General features: G+C 41.9%; 1 long non-coding RNA gene across 7 annotated transcripts; it reads left to right on the top strand.

Annotated features, from left to right (window-relative positions):
• Nucleotides 1-360: 360 nt before the first annotated feature.
• LOC105356605 lies at nt 361-10,000 on the top strand. 7 transcript variants are annotated; one of them, XR_910715.3, is made up of 9 exons: nt 361-576; nt 897-1,043; nt 1,336-1,443; nt 5,637-5,737; nt 5,823-5,840; nt 7,864-7,950; nt 8,233-8,309; nt 8,501-9,247; nt 9,491-10,000. It is a non-coding gene; the product is annotated as an uncharacterized LOC105356605 (long non-coding RNA). The 7 variants fall into 7 exon arrangements; XR_002872192.1 differs by having other exon boundaries at nt 365-576; nt 8,501-9,404; XR_002872191.1 differs by having other exon boundaries at nt 422-576; nt 8,501-8,705; nt 9,137-10,000.
• The last annotated feature ends 363 nt before the right edge of the window (nt 10,001-10,363 follow it).

Below are 10,363 nucleotides of genomic sequence, written 5' to 3'. Positions count from 1 at the left end.
TACTGATTTGTTTGATCTGATATCTGGTGATTTGCAATTGTACTATCACTTTTTTTTCCTTTGGGCTTCCTTGACGAGTAAATTTCTCCCTGAGAGATAAATAAAGTTCCATTCAATTTCTTAATCAAAGCAACAAATTAATTTTCTATTTTTTATTTAATTTAACTTAATTTTGAAAGAGAAAACAATTCCTTCTAACTGTGACCCAGGTTAAAATACCCTTGAAAATACATAATAAAAAAAATATATTTGTATTTTAATATATTAAAATAGAAGAAAAACATAAATGGGAAATTGTTCAAAATGTCATTTCATATTTGTTCTCTTTTATTTTGAAAAGGTATGCAGTCTCTGGGTGACGTGATCCACGTGACCGACAACAGCCAATCAGGTTGTTGCAGATGTGAGAGCTTTCCTGTACGGTAGCAGAGCAGCCATTATGCAGTTTATCAAAGGAGGGAGAAGATGAGATGATCAGAGATCGATAAAAGTTTGGTTTTTGTTCATTTTACTCGGTGGTGAAGTTGGGTTTTGCCTGGAAAAAAAAGTCTATTTTCATGTACTCAACGGGACTTGGTGAGTGTGTTAAAAAAAAATTTTTTTTGCATAAATTTCATATTTAACAATGTTTTATTAGTAAATGTCGTTAAAATAGCAGACTAATGCAGTGAATTCATGTTTTATGATTTATTAGTCAAGTTGTAGATGTTTTGGCGCGTTAGTGTAGGCCTCGCGCGGACATCCATCCAACCGCCACGTGATGCGTAACTTGAAATAGTTCCGTTTAAAAAATTAAATTAAAAAGGCGACATTATTTTTATTTATTCGTACTGACTGCCTGATGTTTTATTTTGCTTATTTGAGTGTATTTTATGTTTGTCTGATGGGCCATGAAGGTTGGGCCGAAGAAAGCGGATTGTTTTCTGAGATCCATGAGCGGAAGAAACAAGATGGCGAACCAACCCTGAACCATGAAAGTGATCCTAGCGAAGGACCAAGCGCCCTCTGCTGGACACTGGACAACCCTTTCTCTGCTGGAACTGGTAGGAATGGAAGCGTTTCTGTAGCATAATTGAAAAATATAAGTCAATACCAGAAATGCTGTTTTTTTTCTTTTAAAATGGCTTAATTCAAATATATATCTGGTGTGTCAGAAGATTCATAATCCCTGTTGTAAAAGTAAAACATGTTAAAGCGGCCTTTGAGCTCTCATTAGTTTCCTCAGCTGTAATAAAGAAAAACAGGAAAGCATTTAGTTGAATTCTTTATAGCTTCAACCAAATGTTTTCCCTAATGTTTAAGTGCCTTACAGGTGAAGTTACACCTTTCCGCCAGCAGGTGGCGTTTGAGTCTGTGAGGCGGTATGGAGACGTTAGCCAGCATCAAAATGGCAGAAGGACCAGAGTCATCGTCTGTCGACTTTGTTGCTCTCCAGTCTTACAGGTTGGTAAGGCAGTGAGATACGCAAAATGGATTATAGAAATATAAATATTCAACACATTTAATTGAGAGGTATCACTTTAGTGAACAAATACTGCACTATTATTTAGGGGTTTAACAGTACACTAATCCCCCAAGTATTGTTTACGCGTTTAAGATGCCATCCAAACGCCCTTCATCATCTCCAGCTTGTGGAAATGAACCCAAACGACAGAAAAAGGTTCTGACTCTGCAAGGGCTCAGGGAGTTTAAAACGGCGTCAATTATTCACAGATTTTCGTTATTGGGGGGGCGGCTGTGGTTCACATTAGGGCTGGGCGATATTGGATTTTTCATATCACGATATTGTTTTTTTCATATTGTGCGATAACGATATTAAAAACGATATCAAATAACTATATTTTCCAAAGTAATCTTTATTGCACACAGTTTTAAAAGACCACAAATAAATTCAAATGTTTGAACTTTCAAGTTTAACAGAAAAATAGACAAAAAATTGACACACAATTATGTCAATATAAAAAAAAAGTGCAATAAACTAAAAAAAAAACTCCCAAGAAACTCCTCAGTTTCTTTAAAATGCTCTTCAAGAAATTAAAGAAAACTTAAAACAAAAATGTTCTTATTTAAATACTTTGTGCAACTTCGAATAGCTTTCAAAGACAAGTCAAAAAAGAACAACAGATCAACTTAAATGGCCTCCTATTCTGTGAGGCAACAAATAGGCACCATGGTCAGTGTGATTTCTGCTAAATGAACAAAAGCCTACAGATTGCGGGCAAGGAAGACAAGTGTATCAACCATTTCAGGTTTTAAAGCTGCCCTTTGACAGGTTACAATATTACCCCCTGTACTAAATACCCTCTCAGATGGGGTGCTGGTCGCAGGGATACACAAATAGCGCTTTACCAGGTAGCTAATCCTCGGGAAACTTTTCTCATGGATTTTCCACCACTGTAGTGGGTCCATTTCACTGTCTGGATCTGGTGCCAGCAGGTAGTTTTTGAGCTCCTTTTCAACTTTTTCTTTGTCAGTGAGTCCTTCACTGGGGTGCGATTTCTTAAAAAAGCTGCCCAATGCTTTTTTCGGTTTCTTCTGTGTTGGTAGCATTGTTGCAGCTCTTCCCTCTTCTGCTCCTTCCGTTCTGGCTGAGGTAGACAGCTCCTCGTTTTGAGCCATCATCTCAGACACTGCTCTCAGTTTGACAGCATCCACCTTTTCTGCATCAATATTGCAGCTTGAAGCGTGGATCTACCAGGGTTGCGATATCAAGCAGTTCGTTAGTAACCTGGTCATTGTACTTTTCATCAAGGTATGCCATTACTGCCATCTTTATGTCCTTTGTGAGCTGTGTCTCATCATCAGATGGTTTCAGAATCTGTGTTCTGAAAAGATGAAGCATCGGCTTGAGGTATGACTCGGTCACATAACAGTCTCCAGAAAGTGAATCTGTGAATTCCATCAGTGGATTCAGGGCCACATGCAGAGACTCCAACACATCCATGTCTTGCCAGGAGGGAACCAAGTGCCTGGTCTTTTTATCTGCACTGAGGACCTGAGTAATGGCTTTATGTTGCTCCAGAATCCTTTCAATCATTTTTTGGCATGAACCCCATCTGGTGGGTGATTCTGTCACCAACTTGTGCTGGTGTAGGTGAAACTCATCTTGAGCAACAGCCATGTCTCTCTTCTTCTTCCAAGAGAAACTGAAGGCAGCCACCACTTTCTTACACACACCCACCGCTCGCTCCACCCGTTTGTCTTTTCCGACTCTCTCTGTGGATTAAAGGTAAATAACAGAAGCAAAATTAAACTCAGAATTTAAATTTCTGTAAAGTGATAAATAAAATTCACAGTTCTTAAATTATTCTTATTTAATTTGGCACAAAACCTAATTTTGTGCCAAAAACGTAACACATTTTAAATTTTGCCAATATTTAGATCTTATTTTTTTAATGTTTACTTAAGAGTTGATAATGAGTGATAAGCAACAACATTATCACCAGTTTAATTTTTTCAACTTGTCTTCATTAATTGTTAACCTTTGTTTTGCTGAAATGATTTAATTAAGTGTAGGAAAGGGGATGATGTGCTGCATTAAATTTGGATCCTGGTGAAATCCAAGAACATTTATCAACTTGATTTACACCCGAGAACGACTGAATAAATGAGTACCAACTAGGGTTGGGCGATGTCCCCTAATTTGGCCGTTGACGATGTTTGCTGTCAACCATCGGGATGGACGATGACATCGTCGGGGGGGGGGTATTTTTACATTTTTCGTTCTTATATAACTGCTATTCGTTATTTTGCTTTTTTCATTTTATTTCCCAACTAATGGTTAATCCGCGATGATCCAGTATAAACTGAGGGAAATGACTTAAACAGAAAAAGTAATAAATAAAATAGAAAAGAAGTAGTCCGCTCCCGCACTTGACTAGTGAAGTGGACCGGCGGAGCGCGGAGTTACAGCTTTGTGTTTGATGGGAAGGGGGGGGGGGGGGGGTACATGAGCGGTATGTGTGGGAGATTTAAGACTGCGATCCGTCCCGCAGCTCTAGGGGAACTAGCTACCGAACTCAGAACCGGGTCTAAGTGTGTGTCTGAGCAGAGCTCGGATCGTCAGCAGACACAGCGGTTTGAGCATCAAAGCAGAAATGTCGCTCAGTCCTCAGAAAACATTCAAACAATCACGTGGATTTGTGTTTCCAGTCATGTCCCGACTAAATAAAGGCTGATGTTATTCACAGGATTCAGCGCCACCCAAAGCTAATGTTGTTAGCCCGTGTTAGCATACTGCTAATCCTGGCTCCGTTCAGAAAAAGCTCTGACCACACGGATTAAAATTCAAATGATGAGCGAACAGGTGTTTCATAATAACCGTAACATTATTAAAAGCACGTTTAGAAGATCATCTCGTATTTTACCAAGCTGACATGTCAATGTATATAGCCGCCCGGCGCTGTTTAACATTGTTTTGTATTGAATTGTTACATTCAATAAAGTTTGGAAAAAAAGCAGCTCGGCGGAAGTTGTATCCCCTTCCGGTTTTCAAACTGCGCATGTGCGAATGATTTATTCCGACCGAAATTGTGACCTTAGTGAACGTTTTTATATTCTGAAAACATTTTTCTGGGCCCATGAACACGGTTGGATTCTAATCCGACCATTGATCCCATCAAGATATTTTGTACATGTAACCGCGGCTTATGGTGTCGACGCGCAACGTGGCGGGGGCGGGGGATCACGATAGTGGTGTCTCCATCGGGATGTCAGTCACCCATCACGATGGACGATGATATCGTCCATCGGCACAACCCTAGTACCAACACCAACAAAAAAAAAATGTTTTTGTCATTAGTTTGTAAATGTAGATTTAAACATCACATTATATGTAAAGGGGGTTAAAAAAACCACACAAATAGGATTGGTATTCTGCTCTGCAACTTACCAACTGCTGAGTGAAGACGATGTCCAAAGCATTGCAGCCGGGTCCAGTTGTTGAGTGATGTGGCCTTCACTATATTTGTCCCACTGTCGGTTGTGATGCAGACTTGTTTGTCTTCACTCAGTCCCCAAGATTCAAGTGCGTCTGACAGGCCCAAAGCAATGGCTTCACCCGTGTGGTCCACAGGAAAGTAGGCAGTTTGAAGACATCTGCTCTTCAAATTCCAGTCTTGGTCAATGTAGTGAGCAGTGAGGCTAAGATAAGGTTCCGACGTGCGACTTGACCACAAGTCAGATGTGGTAGCGAAGTATGACACATTTTGGAGCTCCGTCTCGACAATCTCTCGGCACTCAGAATAAAGCTTTGGCAGGGCGGTCTGAGAGAAGTGTTTACGTCCAGGTAGTTTGTAACGAGGGTCAACTACCTTAATTAGCCGCTTGAATCCGTCATTTTCGACTGTGTTTATTGGTAGCATGTCTTTGGCCAGACAGTAGGCTACAGAATTTGTGATGTCGCAATGTCTTTTCGATTTTTTGTCGTATGGCGTTACATTGGAAAATGCCGAATGTAAAGACTGCTGCTGCAGCGCAGGTCTTACCGTTGTTTTTGAAGTCTGGCATTGAGCATGCTCGAGGGGGTGGTGCTGATTTAAGTGAGAAAAAAGGTTGGTGGTATTTCCACATTTATTAGGAACGTATCTTTGGCACAATTTGCAGTAGACGTTACTTTGACTTTTATCCGACTTTAGATAACCGAAGAACTGGACCGTGGACTGTCTCCTCTGGCATCCTCAGCCCTACCAGGCTGAGGAAAGGGAGGACTGTGCTGCAGCACAACTGCCAGACTAAGGTGAGCTCCCACCGTGGTTGGGTCAGCGTATCCGTGAGGATTGTTCAGAACTTTCTGACTGCAGCTTTTCCCTCTTTTCTTTTAGGGAGGATTTTCAGGGTGGGTGAGTGATGTTCATCAGAGCAGAAGCTGGATTCTGACATTCAGAGTGTGACACTGTAATTGGTCATTAAGAATCGTAAATGATGGAAACCCTATCGGTGCAGACGTGTCACTTCCTGTATGTATGTGCAGTGAAGTCAACAAGTATTTGATCACCCTGTGATTTAGCAAGTTCTCCCACGTAGAAAACATGGAGCGGTCTAAAATTTTCATCATAGGTGCATTTTCACAGAGAGACAGAATCTGAAGAAACATTCAGAAATCATGTTGTACGATTTTTTTTAAACAATTTATTTGTATATTACTGTGACAAATAAGAATTTGATCACTTGATTCTCAGATAGACCAGCAAAGACCTGCTGTTCTGCTTTGAAATAGTCCAACTCCACTCTGCTCATGATTCTAAATTAGTGGCACTTGTTTGAAGTGGTTAGCTTGCATAAAGGCACCTGTGCCCCCCCACAATCAGTCAGAAGTCTAACTGCCAACATGGGCAAAACCAAAGAGCTGTCAAAAGACACAAGAGACAAAATTGTAGACCTTCACAAAGCTGGAAGTGGCTACGGGGCAATTGCCAAGCAGCTTGGTGAGAAAAGAACAACTGTTGGAGCAATTGTCCGAAAATGGAAGAGGCTAATGATGACTGTCAATGTCCCTCGGACTGGGGCCCCTCACAAGATCTCCCCTCGTGGGGTATCGATGATGCTAACGAAGGTGAAGAATCAGCCCAGGACTACACGGGAGGAGCTGGTCAATGACCTGAAGAGAGCTGGGACCACCGTTACCAAGGCTACTATAAGTAATACATTCAAACGTCATGGTTTAAAATAATGTATCGCACGGAAGGTTCCCCGTCTGAATGACCATCTTGATGATCCAGAAGAGTCATGGGAGAAAGTCTTGTGGTCAGATGAGACCAACATAGAACCTTTTGGTCTTAACTCCACTCGGCGTGTTTGGAGGAGGAAGGAGGAGCATCATCCCAAGAACACCATACCTACAGTGAAGCACGGGGGTGGAAGCATCATGCTCTGGGGGGGTGTTTTTCTGCACAGGGGACAGGACGACTGCACTGTATTAAGGAGAGGATGAACGGAGCTCTGTATTGTGAGATTTTGGGCAAAAACCTCCTAATCTCTGTCAGAGCGTTGAAGATGGGTCGTGGCTGGGTCTTTCAGCATGACAATGACCCGAAGCACACAGCCAAGAAAACCAAGGAGTGGCTCCTTAAGAAGCATATCCTGGTTCTGGAGTGGCCTAGCCAGTCTCCAGACCTAAATCCAATAGAGAATCTTTGGAGGGAGCAGAAACTCCGTGTTGCTCAGCGACAGCCTGACAGATCTGGAGAAGATCTGTATGGAGGAGTGGGCCAGAATCCCTGCTGCAGTGTGTAGAAACCTAATGAAGAACTACAGGAACCGTTTGACCTCTGGAATTTTTAACAAAGGCTTCTGTACCAAATATTAAAGTTGTTTCACTCAAGTGATCAAATACTTATTTGTCACAGTAATATACAAATAAATTGTTTTAAAAAACTGTACAACTTGATTTCTGAATGTTTCTTCAGATTCTGTCTCTCACTGTGGAAATGCACCCATGATGAAAATATTAGACCCCTCCATGTTTTCTAAGTGGGAGAACTTGCTAAATCACAGGGTGATCAAAGACTTATTGACCTCACTGTTTGTGCAGTGAAGGTCAATCCAAACTGTCATCTGTACTATGAAGATGACTGGGTTCTACTTACTCACTGGTTTAACTAAATGGGTCCAGGTGGTTTTTTCTTTTCAGAACCAAATTGCTTTTTTATGTCCTTCTGCAGTTCTAGACTGAAAGACCAGAGTTTTTTAGTGATTCTTCTTTCTATTTACACTTCGAGTGAACATTTGACCCCCACCATGAATGTCAAAACCCACCACAATCTGCACTCACATTGTACCTGATAAAAATGAATTTTGGGCTTAGTGAACGACCCATGTTCATGGATTGATGGCCATTCTTTTTTCTGTCGTATGGCTCTGCAGGACGGGGAGGTCCTAGGGGTCCACAGGAGCCACAAATATCCAGGGATTTCTTTTGGAGTCCCTGCAGATGTTGTCCTCCAGTTCCTGGTAGGTTTGTCTCGTCAGCCACAGCCTTCTCTCAGCTGGAAAATATGTAACGTGATGCCTTCATGGTCATTGCTGCTGGTTCGGTTGAAGACCAAAGACCATTTACTGATTTTTGTGTGGATATGCAGATGAAAGTGTGTCATGAACACAAAGCACAACAACTTCTTGTACTTTTTCCACAACAATTGAAGATGTTCAGTAAATCCAGACAGCCGTGGCCACAGTTATCTCTTCATTCTTTGCTAGAAACTCCTCTGATCTGAACTTTGTCTGTCTCTGCAGAATTCTACACCAGCAGACGCTTCTCAACCGTGACCTTCTGCTCTGGCCTCCTTGTTCCGGTCCCTCCAGCCCGCATGGTGGAGCCATTCATTATAAATCAACTAAATGTTAAAGACTATAAAACAAACATATATTCATATTGTAATCCATCAAAATTCTTCTTTTAAAGTAATAGATAAAACCTAAATCAGGTGTTAAAGGTGTTAAATACGGTTCAGTTTAAACCAATATTTGTGGCATCCTTAATAATTTGTGCATCTTTTTCCAGTCGCATGGAGGAGAGCAATAGTCCCATGGCCCCCCTGGACCAAACACACGGCTGCCAGCAGCTCCAGCACCAGTTCGCCTGGTGAGCACTAAGACCCAGGGGAACACTTCACCTCTGCGTCTGCCCCCACGACCCGGTTCTGAAGAAGATGGATCGTTCAGAACTTTCTGACTGCAGCTTTTCCCTATTTTCTCTTGTTACTATGGTGATTGATGTTCATCAGAGCAGAAGCTGGATTCTGACATTCAGAGTATAAGAAGATAATATTAACTGTAATAAATAAGTGTATTAATAGCTATCCATTTAGAGCAACAGGAAAATGGATTTGTTTCCATTGCTCTCATAGATTGTCATAACCCCCCCCTCAAGTCAGCTGAGCAGAGGGTCCTTGTTTTTGCTGGAATAGGGATTACCAGACATGGTTGAGGCCACAATGCCAGCGGTGGTGTTCATATCATGTGTCTGGAGGTAAGTGCCTGAACCTCTGGTCCCTGAGCTGAAGGCTGGCTGGAGGGGGAGGTTCTGGGCTTTACTGAGGGAGTGGGAGCTGTAGATGTCCAGCAGAGATCTTCTCTGGTGTAGTAGGTGGTGTCAAGGATCTTCTAAATCTGCATTGTCTTCATCCCCCTCCCACAGATCCCCCTCCCTATCTTAAGTTTTGCAGCGGTGCGGCCAGGGGAGGCAGTCCTAGTTTTCGGGAGCCCTTCTGGATTGCCATGGACTGTCACCCCTGACATCATCAGCCTGGTAAGGAGGAGGAGGAGGGCCACCATGCTGCAGCACAGCTGCCTTACAACTGTGAGCCCCCCAATCCATGAAAACCAGCGGGCTGTCATACACATGCAAAAATGGAGCTGCAAAAGTAACTTTTTATTTTCAAAAATCGTTCTTTAGTGAGCCAAAGGTAATTAATTATCATATTTCTGCATGTAGACTATAGAATAGCATGAAATGTCCTTTAAATCTGCTGTCCCCTCTGTCTCTGTTCAGTTGGAACCTTCCAGGAGGGGGGTGGCGGTCGCCAGCGTGTCCGTGAGGATCCTTCAGGACTTTCTGACTGCAGCTTCTCCCTGACTAACCAACTCTAATCCTAACCCAACCTCTAACCCTAAATCCTAAACCTTACCTGCCCCACCCCCCTCTGACCCCTGTAGTAGGGGGTGTCAAAGATCTGCTCAAATCTGCGTTGACTGACACATCACCTGACCTCATCTTAACCCTAACCTCCACCAAACCAAACCCCCCACCCCAGCCATAGCATGGCCTCCACCCATCCCTGACCTGAAACTAATCCTAACCCCAACCCAAGTGACCCCCCCCCCCCACCCCTAATCCTAGTTGGGTTTTATTTATGTTGTAAATGTTCATTTTTATCACATGTATTAAACTGCCCCACTATGTGTGTGTTTGTGTGTATAAATGTGTTGTTGCCTCTCATAGTTCCATCAAATGTCTAAATGTGTAACATCACAAAAAGTTAATAAAGGTTTTATTGTTTCATTCTGTAGATTTATTGTATGAATTTATCAACAGTTTACATGAAGTCTTTATTAAAACTATTGCTATAAAGAAAATCAACTTTACTGCTTTTGATCAAAAGAAAAGTGATCTTCCAGAGTTCAGCGTCTGACTGCTTCTGGAAAAGAAACTCTTCCTCATCTGGTGGTCCTGCTCTTTATGCTCCACAGCTCCTGCCTGAGGGGTTTGGAGTCCTATACTGTTCATAATTAAATAAATAAATATGACGTCATGCAAATACACAACCAATAAATCTCTCATAAATATATAAAAAGATTATGAAATTGTGAAAAACCTGCACACTGATTTTAAATTAGCCATTGTATTATTCAATATATTTCATTT

This window comes from Oryzias latipes, chromosome 19 (genome assembly GCF_002234675.1).
Source record: "Oryzias latipes chromosome 19, ASM223467v1".
Classification (NCBI taxonomy): domain Eukaryota; kingdom Metazoa; phylum Chordata; class Actinopteri; order Beloniformes; family Adrianichthyidae; genus Oryzias; species Oryzias latipes.
This window is presented reverse-complemented; position numbering and strand designations above follow the sequence as displayed.